The following is a 15488-nucleotide window of genomic DNA, read 5'->3' as shown; positions in this document are numbered from 1 at the left end:
AATAAAATATACAGCATACTTTTTGACCCAGCAATCTCATTCTCAGGAAATCCATCCTATAAAAACAAAAGCCAGTATATATGTGTATATGGACAAGATGTGGCAACAAGAGCCAAGAACAAAGTATTTGACACCTGAAATAGGATGGCTGAATAAATTGTGGTGGATGTGCACATGGAATATTATTTTGGAGCCATTAAACAGGACAAATTAGAGCTTACTACTTGGCTTGGAAGGCTTTTCATGACGTCATTTTTTTGTAAAGCAGAGAATCTCTGCACATGCATAAAGGTAAGTGAATACAGAGAAAATATGGAGGGATATGCGTTGGATTGTAAATATGGATCATGGTATTAGGTGGTGTCAGTGAAACAAGAGAGGATAAGGCAGGAGAAAAAAGAAAGGATTTTTTTTTTTTAAACTACACTGAGAATGAAGTGATCCAACACATTGGCAACCAGGGAAAAGTCCTGCCCACCCCCATCACCCCCCAGAAAAGCACCAAAACCTACAAAGCTTGAATCTAATAGAGCCTTTATATCCAATCACCAACATACAGAAGATACAGAGAATGGAGGAAGCAGATTAAATTATACCCTGGAGGTCCCATCAGGAAACCAATGGAGGAAATCCTAAGGAGAAGCAACTTAATTTATTCCATAGAAATAAATTGCACACAAAAATAGAGAGGAAATCTATTAATTAAAGGAGGCTTAAATAAGATGTAACAACTGTGTGCAGTATATAGAAATTATCTGGATCCTGATTCAAAGGAACATACTTTAAAATAACAATAAATCCACTTCCAGCAATTTTTATGACACAATTGACAATTTAAATAATAGTTGTTTCTATTAAGGAATTATTGTTAATTTTCCAAACATGATGATGGTATTAGGGTTATTAAAGAAAAGAACATTTTTGTTTAGGTTAATTACTGAAATATTAATGGATGAAATAATATGATGTGTGGGAATTGTTTCAAAATCCTGCAGTAGTGGGAGGAATGGATGTGGGTGTGGCTGGGCCAGGATTAGCCATGGGTTTAAGCTGGGGCTGGTGATGGGTCCCTGGGAATTCAGGATACCAACCTGTCTACTTTTATGTAGATTTGGAATATTCTATCATAAAAAGTTTAAAACATGATATAACCACACTTCACACACACACATAATCAATGTTCTTCTGAACTAAAGTTCAAAATTGAATTAAAGCATTGTCAGGGTGGAGAGGTGCATACTGAGATTAGCTTCAGGTCTCATAACCAGCACCTGGAATGAATACCTTATTAAGAAGAGACTGCTCCCCTAATGGAAGGTATAGATTTGCTATAGGTTTTTTACACTTCTAAATATGCTTTCAAATTTTCCCTACTTCTTTGTTATAATGATATTTTAAAAGTAAAAGACCTTATTGCTATTTTATAAAATGCATCAGATGCTTCCCTTATGGTCATGGAGTTGAGCCTATATTTGCAAGCACCCAAAAGTCAATTCAGGGCTTTGGCTTAATCAGCAAAACCAGGCAGGCTCCAAGTATTTCTCGTGCAAAATTCTTCACCAGGTATTATGGGAAATACAAACTTGGCCAGCAACAAGCTTGCAATGGCTGGAACAATTGTTGCTTTTAAACCTAAACATCTTTATCATCTGATGCACTGGATTCATTTAGTTTGCAAGATTTATGGACACTACTATAGTGACTGAAATTTGTGAAATGCTGTTAGCCTCTCTGATTTTCTGAATATAATGTTCTTGTCCTGCTCAAATACAATTAAGTAAATTTGGCTTTTTGGTGGTTGTTTATTTTGAAATGTGAATTATTAGTTTGAAAGCTAACCGCCTATAAACTGATTTGAGTGCAAAACATCACATCCTGGGAATGGAAATGTTGTTATTAATGTTATTAATGAAACCTACCAAAAATAAAGAACACGTCCTTGTTTTAATAGCCTGTTGAAATTGGTTGGCTGTAGACACAGAAAATGACCCACAGTGAAGTGTATCTGGCCCGATACAGGTTAGCTTGCAGTGGCCCTCTGGCGCATCACCAAACATTTGTTAGACAATGTCCCAGGTGAACTCTGTTTCTTATCTTTACAATGTACTGGGAGTACTGCCTGACAGCTTCTCAGAACAGGGGCTGGTTTCTTCAACTTTTCCCTGAATGAGAGCCTGTCCTTTGCTAAGCTGGGGCTGCAGAACTTGGGTTTGGCTCTGTTTCATCTGTATGGAGGCTTGTTTAACATTTAAGGAAAATACCAATAATTCTAAAAAAATTTTTTTTACTATTCCTTTAGTTTTGTTATTAAATAAAAGTAATTTAATCTCATCAGAGAAAAATCAACAGAAAAAGCATTTCTTATTTAGCAAATCAGAGTAACACTAACAAACTTCAATTTAGTTTTCCAAGCACTATGCTACAAGCATTAGCTTCTTTAATCCTCATAACAACCCTTTTGGGTATTAAACCATAAACTAACTTATAGTTGAGAAAATTGAGACCCAGAGAGGTTAAATAAGTGATCCAGTTTACTTACCTTGTTATTCAGACCCAGATCTGTCTTACTTCAGAGTCTGTATCAGCACACTCGAAATCACTATTACAATTTCGAGTACATTCATTTTGTCTTCTCGTATATGTTTTCGTGTCTCCACGTGTTTTACCAAAACAGTATCATACATATTTTTAGCTGCTTTCTTTTCTCTTTTCTTTCTTAAAATTTATTTGAGAGAAAAAGAGAGAGAGCACCAGCGGGGGCGGGGGGGCAGAAGGAGAGGGAGAAGCAGACTCCCCGTTGAGCAGGGAGCCCAACTCGGGGCTCCATCCCAGGACCCCGGTATCACGACCTGAAATGAAGGCAGATGCTTAACTGACTGAACCACCCAAGTGACCCTGTTGGCTGCTTTCTAAAAAAATTCACCATAAATTTACCCAGAACAATTTCTGCTACCAATACATATTCTTTTGTTCAGTGATTCAAAAAACCAAAAAGTTGTATTGTATTCCATCATATGGGTTTGCTACCTAACCTCCCATAATTGGGCATTTTAGAATGCTTTTAATTTTGTATGCTTACCTCTTTTTTTTTTTTTTTTTTAAAGATTTATTTATTTATTTGACAGAGATAGAGACAGCCAGCGAGAGAGGGGAACACAAGCAGGGGGAGTGGGAGAGGAAGAAGCAGGCTCATAGCAGAGGAGCCTGATGTGGGGCTCTCCCATAACGCCGGGATCACGCCCTGAGCCGAAGGCAGACGCTTAACCGCTGTGCCACCCAGGCGCCCCTGTATGCTTACCTCTTAAAAAAGCAAATTATTTGTGGTTCTCTGGACAAGGACAATATGCTATATTTGCAAAGAGATGAAAAATTATTTAATCATTACTACAACAGCACCAATAACTTTTAAAAATGATTATCAGCCATGGAAAGCAATTCCACTCAATGACAGTCTTAAAGCTTAACCATTTTTTCAGCCTGGAAGCTTTCAGGACTTTTCCCCTTTGTCCTTGTAATTTGATATATATATATTTTTTTTTTAATTTTTTTTTGCCAGGAACTAACCAGATATGGTTCTGTTTTTACTGACCTTCAATCTTTACACTTCAAAATTTTTCAACTCCGGATGTTAATTGATTTCAATGATGATTGCTCCAGTTTTTTTGGCTTTGTTTCTTCCATGGAGAGCCTTATAATTCTTATCTTGTCTCTATTTCCTATCACTTTTATTTATAATATCTATTTCATCATTTTCATATTTTTGTCTTCCTCTACAGTCTGGAATAATTCCCACATCTATATAATATGTCACTGATCCCGTTTCCTACAGTGTTGGCTCCTTGCTTATCGTTTGCAAGGAAGATTTTAATTCTGATAATACAGTTTTAGTTTCCTAGTTTGTTTTTCTTCCTTATCTCACTCTATTATCTTTCTATGTCGTTTTGTCTCCTCATATATTTTACTTCTATTTCGCTTCATCTGTGTCTTCCTATTTCTTTTCTTTCTACTCAGATTGCTGAACAGTTTTCTAAATTTTTGTGTGTGTAGATTCTATAGAAAGTCACTTTCCGATCTGTTTACCTGTATTCTTTTGCTAGGGCTGCCATGATAAAATACTACAAACTAAGTGACTTCAACAACAGAAATTTATTTTCTCACCATTCTGGAGGCTGGAAGTCCAAGTTCAAGATGTTGACAGAGTTCATTTCGTCTGAGGTCTCTCTCATTGTCTTGCAGATGGTCACCTTCTCTCTATGTCCTCCTATGGCCTTTCCTCTGTGCTTGCTCAGACATGACATCTCTGTGCATCGAATTTATTCTTTTTTATAAGGACATCAGTCAAATTGGATTGGGGACAATCCACTTTAACAGCCTCAGTTTAACATAATACTTCTTTAAAGCTTTATCTCCAAACACACTAACATTCTGAGGTACTGGAGATGAGAGTTTCAACATATGAATTCTAAGGGACACAATTCAACCCATAACAGTACCTCAGTTGTAAAAATGATGTTCCCTTTTCCTTAATGCTTAGTCAGGCCATTTAATAATTCTGAATTGGCCCTCACTTCCTGCTTATGCTGAGCCTAAAGATGAACTAGAAATGAAAGCTTATTTTCTTCTCTAGTCTTCTTTCAGCATGCTCGCTGCCCTGGACATGCACATAATTTTCTAGATGAGCTAGTATACTCAAGAGCTTTTCAAAGCTCTTATTCCCCCAAAGAATCTCATTCCCCAATGTTTTCTTTTGTCTTGTCTACTGTTTGCTTCAATTGTTAGTTTTTGTGCCAGGTGGCAGCACTTGGCTGTCAATATTTCTGAGGAACACCCTCCACCCTAAGAGATCTACAATTTAGGTGAAACAAAGCCAGGCTCCTTGTGTTAGTTCTTCAGGGAAACCACAGACAGGTCAAAACAAATGTGACTCCTTGGGAGCAAGACTTTCTCTCCTCCTGCAGTATCATACTGAGGATTCAAGTTGAGAGCTTGAAGTCTGCCACCATACTGGGAAAGGGATGGGGTGAGGATAAGTCAAAATGCCACAGAGTTCTCTTATTGTATTCTAGCAGCCTTTATCCTGGTTAACTCTTCACTTGATTGTTGTAAACACTTGCCATCTTGCAGAGTTCCAAAAAGGTTGGTTTTTAGTTTTTGCTAGATTATTTGGTGTTTCTGGGAAACATAAGCCCCTTGAAGTCCTTACTCCATGATCTTCACTGATGTTATAAATCCACATGGATGATGTTTTGAAGCCCTTTTGTGTATCTCCAATTAGATGGCAGATTGACCCAAATACTACTAATTTAACTTCTACAGTCTAGCATACTTTCTTCTTTGATGACTGTGGAAGACAATGGCAGGATTTTTTTTTTTCCCTGGCTCAGTATCTGGAGCTCTGTTATGCTAAAAAGATGGACTATCTGAAAAGTTTAGTTTCTAGAATCTGCTAGTAGAGACCCTTGTGGTTTTTAATTTCTGGCAGTCAGCTTTTAATCTCTTTTGCTAATTCCCCCTTCTTTGGCCCAACCTCCAATGATGGAGTCCTTCAGGAACCAACTGCAGGACTTTTTTCCCTTAATTTTATGCTCTTCTGGGGGTTTTAGATCTTTCCAAGCCTGTAAATACCATGGATACTCCAATTATTCCCTAATTAATATCTCCAGTCCTGTTACATGTTGAATTCCAGACCCAGTTAGTACTCAACATTTCTCTTAATAGCTCACAATACCCCAGAATAAACATATTAAAACCGAACACTTAGTTCTCACTCTCACAACAGTTTTTCTCCTTGATTCTTTTCCATGTCACTAAATGACACTTCTATCCATCTAGTCATTTCTTCCAGGAATTTTGGAGTCATCCTTGACTTAACAGTCCTGATATGTATATAACTATTTCTTGAAAGTGGCCGATTCTTGACAACTCTACTATCAGCACTATAAGATAAGCTGCCATATCATATTTTTGCTTGTATTCCTCCAATAGCCTTCAACCTGTGTCTCTCTTCCAAGCTTGCCACCTACAACTCATCCTGCAATTACAGTGAATGTTTAAGAGCACAAGTCAGATCACACCACTCTTCTGTTCAATCATAATTCATTAATGTGGTTCACAAGGTCCTTACACGACCAGCCTTCCACATGCCTGTCTAGCCACAGGCCATGCCATGCTCTCCTTTTGTCACCACTCTTCAGCCACAATGGCCTCCTCTTAGTTACTTTAATCTACAAGTTCTCTCCTGCCTTAGAATTTTGTGTGAGCTGTTTTCCCTCAGCTCTTGTCCTCTTCCTGCCATCCTTTTCCTGGCCAATTCCTTCCTTAGGCCAGCCTTCTCCAAATTTCAATCTAAGTTAAAATGCTCTGCCTGACTCTCCCACAGCCTCTTGAACTCTTCCCTAATAGATCTTGTGAACTTTTCTATGATTATTTGTATGATTATTACTTATTATTGGTTCTCCTTAAGACTATAAACTTCATGAGACCATGTTTGTTTTCTTATCATCTCTATCCATCGTGCCTATCAAGATGCCAAGTTAGCAGTCACTGATAAATATTTATTGCATGAATATATGAAAGGATGGGTGGATTAAGGGTCAGAAGCAGTCCTATTCTGGTTGTTCCCAAGGAGTAACAAGCATTAAGTATTTCCTGTGCACCTGCGCACATTCCAGAATAATGAGAATAAACCCTAATTTCCCTTGTTCCCCCCCACCATATGTGTCAGGAATGTGGTTTGCTTTGTTCAAAGACTTTGCTCTGGGATGGAGGAACTGAACACCAAGATGAGCCAAGGGTGAGAGAGGACTCAAGATGCTCAGGATGAACTGGTAATTGCCAATGAAGAAGGAGAAAAGCCATTGGATTGTTTAGGAAGTTCAAAAAGCCATGCTAAGTTTATACAAATGATTTATCAGAAATGTTATAATAATAGAAATGAAACAAAATAAGAGAAAAGGACACTGGGGTTAAGATAAACTTTAATAGCTATGTCAAAAAACACAGCTTCAGAACCTTACAAGGGGAAAGGAAAAAAAATGTGAATTCAATGGGAGTATGAAGAAAAGAGGAAGTGGTTTCTCAGAATTGGAAGTTATCAGGAGCTTTGGGGCTTAGAGATTTAAAGGCCAGGGGTGCCTGGGTGGCACAGCCTTTGGACATCTGCCTTCGGCTCAGGGCGTGATCCCAGCGTTATGGGATCAAGCCCCACATCAGGCTTCTCCGATGGGAGCCTGCTTCTTCCTCTCCCACTCCCCCTGCTTATGTTCCCTCTCTCACTGGCTGTCTCTCTCTCTGTCAAATAAATAAATAAATAAATAATATCTTTAAAAAAAAGAGAGAGATTTAAAGGCCACAATTGAGAAGCAACACTGGAAATCATAAGGAAGCCTGTGCAAACAGCATTGCTGTGAATTTTATCCCTATTTCATTTAAATGGGGATGTTTTGTAATTTGGATATAGTAGGAGGTATTAGAAGTTATAAATGAGGTTTCGTGCATAAAGAAGGTAGGGTATTTTTTTTTTACACTTTGTTTTATTCAGATACCTGTGTAATCACACATGGTCCAAGAACACTCAAATAGTGCATGAAACATGATCAGATGTTAAAAATTGGTCCTCAGACATTATCGCCAATGATGCTGTGCTTGCCCGTGGTCTCACTAATACAAAACCACATCCACATGTCAGTGGCCACAAACCATTCAGCACAGCTTCCTTACCTGTGAGCTGTTTGTAGCTACCAGGTTGAGCACTGTTGATGATTATTTTTCAGGCTCTGAGTAGTTATGGGACTCTCAGCAGGGATTGCAGGAATCAGCTCAATCTTAAAATTGTGCCCAAAGGTGGCTAATCCAGGCTTTGAGTGAGTCATAGCAGCGTTGGTCAGCCCCAGAGCCTTCTCAGTGAGGTTATGACAAATAACGCCATGGTGCTAGGATGGGAAGTTTGTCACGCCGAGTGACTGGCTGAATTAGGTCTAGATAGTTTCAAGATTAGATATTTTACAAGACTGATAATATGAAAGGGATCCAGGAAGCAGAGGTGTGGAGGAGAGAAAAGCTTAATGCTTCCACGGGAAACTTGAACTGGCAATGACACATCAGGAATCAGGGTGAGGGATGAGGGGAAAGTTAGTAATCACTTAGGTGGGGGAATCATTGGGAGAAGCCATGGTAAGTGGTTGGAATGAAGATTTGAGATGAATCACCAAGGAGTCATTTAGTTAGATTGTATTTTCCCTTATTTACTCTTCTTACTTAATTTCTTGGGGTATTTTCTGAATTTTCCTTGATAAAATCTGTGGAATGTATAAAATTGTGTGTGTGTGTGTGTGTGTGTGTGTGTGTGTATACTTCCTTGAGAAGTAATGATGCAATGTAGTTTCTGGAGCTATGTAAGAATGTAGGAGTATTGGTTATGTCTAGGTGCATATCCTAGTAATGGTGATGTTAGTAATAAGAGCAATTATTTCACATTATGTGAAATCTGGAGGCATTTGGTTTCAGGGTTGGTTCAGTGGCCCAATCCTATCATCAAAGCCTAGACTGTTTCTTCCTTTTTGCCCCATCATTCTCACCATGTAGCTCTTCAGTTTTTGGTATGTCACCTCACGATCACCAGATAGAATTCCTTGAGGTCTGACTTGGAGAGAAATACTATAACTTTAGTATATGAGGTGTTATAAGTTGTGCTGGGCTTGGCACAATTGTACACACACACACACACATGCACACACCACTCCATACACACTCATTTGTAATAAAAATAAAGACATATACAACAGTCCAGAAGAGAAAGGAACTAGCGGCTGTCATTTGTACATGCCCATAAATGACAGGGGAAATCCTAAAATGAATTTCTGAGAACTTAGGCAGCCCTTCCATACTCAATAAGGAAGTGAGGATGTGCCAAATCAGCGAACGTGGGATAGACCGTGGTCTAAAGGTAAGCATGGCTGACTACATCCTGGGAGAGATAAGTATGGACTCTGACATGAGGTGTGCTGAAAGCCCTGGTCTGAACTGGGAGATTCCCTAGTACATGGCAGCAGCCTCAACTTTCTCACTGAGTCAAATGCAGGTTTAATTTGGCTTTAAGTCCTTAATTTTATCCTAATTTAGTTTGAAGTTTGATGCTTATGGCCAGGGTCCCTAATTAATCACTTTTAATCATTTTTATCTAAAATTGTGACAATTTCAAATGTGTGCCTAGACAAGTGTCAATGAGAAGCAATGAAATTGTCAATCAGGTCTAGATAGCTCCCTGCTTTAAAGCAGTGTTTCAAAAACTAAGTTTCCTGTGTAGTCAGAAGTCACCCAGAGTTAGTAAGAGTAGAACTGGGGCGCTCCGAACGGCCATTTGCAAGACAGCAATAAAAATAATGTTCCTTCAATTTTTGTCCTCAAAGCTGGAAATATTAGTTTACCTCCATCCACCTGGATTGAAAAGCTTGCTGAAAAGAGATGTGGCTTTTGGTTTTATGAGGCTATTAGATTGTTGTCCAAAGATACAATTGGCTAATTTGGTAAAACTGGTTCCTGTTGCCAAGGCATGTTGTATTAAGAATGAATTGCCTTGCATTAAGCCAGGGAGTAATAGATACTCCCTCCCACTCACACATCATTTGTAACCACTTGGCAGAGATCATTATGACCTATGCTTGAGTATAGTTTCCAAGACTGATACCTCACTTCAAGAAGGGAGGTGTTCTGGGTGAAGCTGAGACATGAAAACCCAATCTTCCCAAAGCCTAAGCAGGCTTGTCCCTCTCTAGTGGGAAATGAATTCATTTTACAGTTCAATGACTACTTGACACCATACACAATCACTGAGTAACAAATGTTCTGTACCAGGATTGTCTCTGGTTTTCTTTCTCTCTCTCTCTCTCTTTTTTTTCACCTATTCTTCTCCCTTCTCCAGGTACTAATGTTCCCTCATAATTTTTATGAGCCTTCAAGGGAAGATGAGAACTAGCCTGCTTGAAGGTATGAAAAGATTTGCTTATGAATAAAGTCTACATTTTTGTCTCAGTTTTCCTCATTAGAGAAGGAGACAAAAATAGAAATTCTGGCCAAGTACTGAGAGCTGAAGAAATAAATAGCTGTGGATTTCAATGTATTTCGTCAGATAATTGTAAGCTACAACTTGCTGAAAGAGTGAAGAAAAAGTCTCATGTGGTGTTGTTAGTTCTATGGGGGGCTAAAAATATACTGAGGTGACCCAATTCACTATTTTTGACTTTTATCTCCATGACCATCTTAAAGGAAGCATGATTTGAAGACCATCAGGAGGTGTTTTATGTGCCAGATGTCTTACTCTAAATGGCCAAACAAGAGGGGGTCTGGAGGAGTCCCAGGAGCCAAAGCCAGATACGACATAGGATTGGGACAGACTGTGCAAGAGGCCAAAGGGGACCCCGAAGGCTGTTCAGATTAGAGCCAGCTTTTGGAGACGTGGGCCCAGGGACACAGGTCTGCAGTAGGATGGGGCTGCCTCTAGACTTAGGACCACTGGGCCACACCCCCCACGTAGGAGCTTCAGGCACTACCACGTGGGACTTGTCTCCATTAAGATAAACCAGGATTGCAATGCAGACAGAGACTCTGAATCCACAGAAATTTTTCCTGTGATGTCCAGATGAGGGGTCCATATTTTTTGCAGACACTAGAGCCTTCAGGGACAAAAGCATTGACTGAACCACAGCTAATATTTGACAAGCATTCAAACGTCCAGATATATTTAAAAAATTATTAGTAGCATAAATTTTATTAAGCATCCTTATAGGCATTACTTTTGTCATATACTTTATTCTTTTCATTTACTAAACCATATATTAAAAATAGTTTGCTTTTATTGTATACCACTTAGAAGATGCAGGAAAGCACAAAGAAGATAAAACTCATCCACATTCACATTTTTATTACTTACAGATAATCACATTTATATTTTTCTTCTAGTCTTTTTTACATGTTCACAAAACAAAATCAGAAACATAAGGATTTTGGAAGCTATAAACTATACAGAATTCACCTAACTGTCTGCCTGGAGAAGAATCACAGGATAAGGAAAGGGGAGAGAAAAATGCACAGGTCATTGGTTCACAGTGTTCCTTCTACACTAACACTGAATCACCCCTGCACAACCAGAGGGCCAATCTTTTCTGGATATCACTGACTGATTTGGAAGGGCTTCTGCGAAAATATGTGCTATTAATATCTTATCATGTGTATCAATCGTGGACTCTTTTGACTCGACAGAATGATACTGAGAAAGTTCATTTAAAAAATCTTAAGCATGTATTTTTCAGGGCGAGCCAGCCAGACTCACAGTGCAGTATGGTTAAGGAGGATGTCTACTCATTAGCTTGGGGCATGTTGGGTCTGGGGTGAATATCCATGTGCCATCCAGATAGACTGAAATCTCAGACTCAAAATTAAAATTTACCCATTTTAGGGCATAATCCCTGGGGGTCAGCTCAACCAGTGGCGGGCACCCCTTCCAGAGGAGAAACTGCTTTGCCCCTGCATCCAAAATTCTTTCGTTGCCTCCTGTAGCATGTTTACCCAGGCTCTGTGGCACAGGTAAGTTCAGGCAGACTTCATCACCCTGGAACGATGCTATTTCTACTTCCATTTTACGGATGAAGGAACTGAGGCTGGTGGAGATCAAGTAACCTGCCCAAAGTCACATGGCTGGGAAGTGAATTCAAATCATTGTGATTCCAAAGCCCACCTCTTGAAACTGGCCACCTTTTAGCCACACATCCTCGGTGCACAGCTAAACCTCATCTCTTAATCTCTTTGGCAGTTAGATGGGGCCATGTGACATACGGATGCCGCTTTTAGGTTTGGCCTGTGGACACTGCTGTCCACGTGCTATACTCCATATTTTCTCTTCCACTGCTGGATGGCTAGATGCCAATGTCCAAGACCTAGAAAGTCACATGTTGAGGACAGCAGAGGCTCTGTCAGCCTGGGTCCCTGAGTGACTTGTGGAGCTGAGCACCTTCTCTGGCCACCAACTTCCCTTCATTCAAAGGCTGTTGGACTTTATGTGAGAGGGAAATAATTAGTAAGTATCATTACCTTAACTAAAATCACATCACAAGTAAGTGACAGACGCAGGATATGAGCCCAGTTCTCGTTACTCCAGAAACCTGTGCTTTTTTCACTGTACCGTCCGTTCTGCCTCCCTTTGCAGTGAACTAAGCTATGGAGATCGTATCCTTCCACATAGCTTGCTTTAAAAACAGAAAGCTACCCAAGAAAGTTCTAATTCTGACATTTTCTGTCTGCTAGTCTTTATGCCACAACGACACAGCCAATTATATTGTGTCAAGCTGGATTTTCACAATTTTTCTTGATTTTTCAGGGTGGTAATGACCAAGCAAAAGAGTCTGTCATCGGTGTACATGTGTAAGACTTCCTCTGGACTGAGCTCCAGTCAGACTATCTGCAGCTCATTTTACTGGCACTGAAAACCCTTCTTTGTCTGTCTTCACCTACCTCAGTGAACTTAGATGCCACTATTTGCCAACAAATAAACAAACAAAACCCCACGGTTTTCTAGCCTCTTCTTTCATTTGGTTCTTTTTAATGCTGCCTGTGTGTGTTCTATGTCCTTGCTCATGCTGTATTCCTGACTGGGTCCTCCTCGTACTCTGAGACGTAACTCCAATTCCCTCTCCTCAGAGATTCTTTCCCCGGTGATTCCTGTCCCCACTGATGGGTCATTTTAAAAAAAATATTTGAGAGATGCATTGAACTTTTTGACATTTGCTGTTGTTCTGCCTTATTTTATTCTTTGCTTTTTATGTGGAGCTTTATCTTCCCTTTAAGATTTCTATGTTCTTGAAGACACTATCTCCGATGTGTACAAGTTGGCAACCAGCATAACATCTGACATGGTATCTTGCAACTAGAAGATGCTTAATGATTTGTGTTTGTTGTTTACTACCTACCTCTCTCCCTATCCACACCAGAATGTAGGATTCCTGAGGGCAGGAATTCTCATCAGTTTTGCTCATACTGTATCCCAGAGGTTAGAATAGTATTTGGCACACAGTTTCAGTTGATGTTTTAACTGGAGGACAGCAGGCCCCACAGCCCTACCTGTTTTTAGACCATAAACCATAAAGAAAGCTCACCTACTGCTGAAACAAAATAGGAATGATTAACTTAGCATTCATCCTGTCCTGGCAGGTCCAGGGAGCAGGGTTGAAGGAGCAGAGGGAGAGAGAGGTTATTTATTTATTTATTTTTAAAGATTTTATTTATTTATTTGACGGAGATAGAGACAGCCAGAGAGAGAGGGAACACAAGCAGGGGGAGTGGGAGAGGAAGAAGCAGGCTCATAGCAGAGGAGCCTGATGTGGGGCTCGATCCCACAACGCCGGGATCACGCCCTGAGCCGAAGGCAGATGCTCAACCGCTGGGCCACCCAGGCGCCCCTCAGAGGGAGAGGCTATTAAACCTCCAAGGGGCTCAGGACAGGTCATTGCTCTGTCCTCAGTTTTTGCATCTACAAGATAAGGTGGTTGAACAAAAATATCTGCAATATTGTTTCTAGCTCTAGAACTCTCTCTTTTTTTAATCTTCCTGCACATCTACACGTCACACAAAGGGAAGGCTTAGGACACTAGGACCAGTGAGAAGCTCCTTTTCATCCTGCGGCTGTTATCAACAATTTCACCATAACAAAGGTCACAAAACTCTACTGAATTCAAGGCTATAATTCCACAGCTGTGCTGTCTTTTTGGTTTTGCGTAGAGCAAATTTCTTTGTCCTGGGTCCTAACTGGTGCCAAATCCAATATTACTACAATTGTGTTGCTTCAGAAGTCAACCTGTTCCAGGGCTTCTCAAACCAGTTCAGACAGGGGAACATCTTAGAAAGCTTTCTTATGTTTGCTGACCTTGATACATGGAAATTTTAACATATACGTATAACAACATAAAAAATTTGGGGCTAAATTTTAAGCCATCGTATCCATGGATTTCAGTAGAGACAAATAGCAGTGGATGCCGAATTTTTTAAAAGATTTTTAATTTATTTATTTGAGAGAGAGAGAACAAAAGAGAGAGAAAGGGGGGAGGGGCAGAGGGAGAAGGAGAAGCAGACTCCCTGCTGAGCAGGGAGCCCAAAGTGGGGCTCAATCCCTGGGATCATGACCTGAGCTGAAGGCAGCTGCTTAACCAACTGAGCCGCCCAGGTGCCCTGTGGATGCTGAATTTTGAAGATTATGGCTGAAAATTTTTAAGTTGAGAAAATTTGATCTTATTACTTGAGCTTCTTTTCTGTAAACTGAGAAGCACTGGCCCATCACCTGCATTTTAGAGTCTGGGGTGGAAGGTTAGCAAGGAGTGGGCATAGGCCCTACACCTTAGCTGTAAGACCTGGGGTGGGTTATGTAACCTCTCTGTGCTTCGGTTCCCTCAGCTCTACAATGGCGATGAAGATGACAGCGCCTAACTCCTATGGTTATTGAGAGACCCAAATACGGGGGTACAAATAAAACTCGTCAGCTGAGCCGGGTACCCACACGGGCTTGAGCAACACTGGCTATTATTATTCATCGCTGAAGGCCAGAGTGAGGCGCACTTAGGAAAGGATGAGCTCAGGCAGGGAGAGAGAAAAATAAGAGCGTTCGAGAAAATGGAAGAATGAACAAGAAGGGAGAGGAACAGACCCGGAGGGCACAAAGCCGTTGGAGAAGCTATGTGTGTTTATTTGACTTGGATTTCTGTTCATTTAAGCCTTAAAAAAAAATCATTGATCTCTCCTTACACAAGGCTTCCTGCGGTGGGCAGAGCCCGAGGTCGTTGACTGTGGAGGCCGGGGTGCAAGGGTCATGTGAGCTCCCAGAGTTGGGAGCAAAAGGCTGTTTCAGGTGTTCTTCCAGGTTATCTATCTCCGTGCTGCGCAGGGGCTGGGGCGGGACTGTCAGGGGCCTGCAACGTCAGGATTTTCCGAGAGTCATCTTTCAAGTCGAGGGGACAAGTTTCAAGGTCTTTTGTTTTCGGTGTTGCTATGTTTTAAAGTAACTCCTTAAGACCAAGGGCCTATGAAAAGACGGGGTGGAGGGAGGCCAAATCACAGCGCTCTTGCAGGGTGGGGGCGGAGGGGGCGCCAGGGTCGGTGGCTCCTTTCAAGGGAATCCACACTTTCCAAAGCTTGTTGGCGCCCTCAGAGGGCTTCCCAAGCACACTGGGTGTTCGGGGTTATCGTCTCCAGTGTCAACCTTTCCTCAGAGGTCACTGAACTGTGCTCCGGCTGGCCTTCGGGGCTTTGACCTATCAGCAAATAGATAATGTTTTCGAAAAAGCTTGAATTCTGTTCAGTGTTTTATAATGGTGAAAACTGAAGGTGGAAACGGTTGTAAAACCCTCTGACCCTCCACGGTGGCGAGTCTGGTTTCTCTGGCTTCCTCAAGTTCACGCTCGCAGGTGAGTGACTTCTGCTGTCTACGGCATCCGCAAGGCCATGTCCTC

At 40.8% G+C, this 15488-nt stretch overlaps 1 long non-coding RNA gene across 1 annotated transcript; it reads left to right on the top strand.

The window, feature by feature from the left end:
* The first annotated feature begins 70 nt into the window (after positions 1–70).
* Positions 71–12547, top strand: LOC117801092. Its single transcript, XR_004623487.1, has 4 exons — positions 71–291; positions 9920–9984; positions 11453–11580; positions 12371–12547. It is a non-coding gene; the product is annotated as an uncharacterized LOC117801092 (long non-coding RNA).
* Positions 12548–15488: the final 2941 nt, after the last annotated feature.

The sequence above is a fragment of the Ailuropoda melanoleuca genome, chromosome 2, assembly GCF_002007445.2.
Source record: "Ailuropoda melanoleuca isolate Jingjing chromosome 2, ASM200744v2, whole genome shotgun sequence".
Lineage (NCBI taxonomy): Eukaryota > Metazoa > Chordata > Mammalia > Carnivora > Ursidae > Ailuropoda > Ailuropoda melanoleuca.
This window is presented reverse-complemented; position numbering and strand designations above follow the sequence as displayed.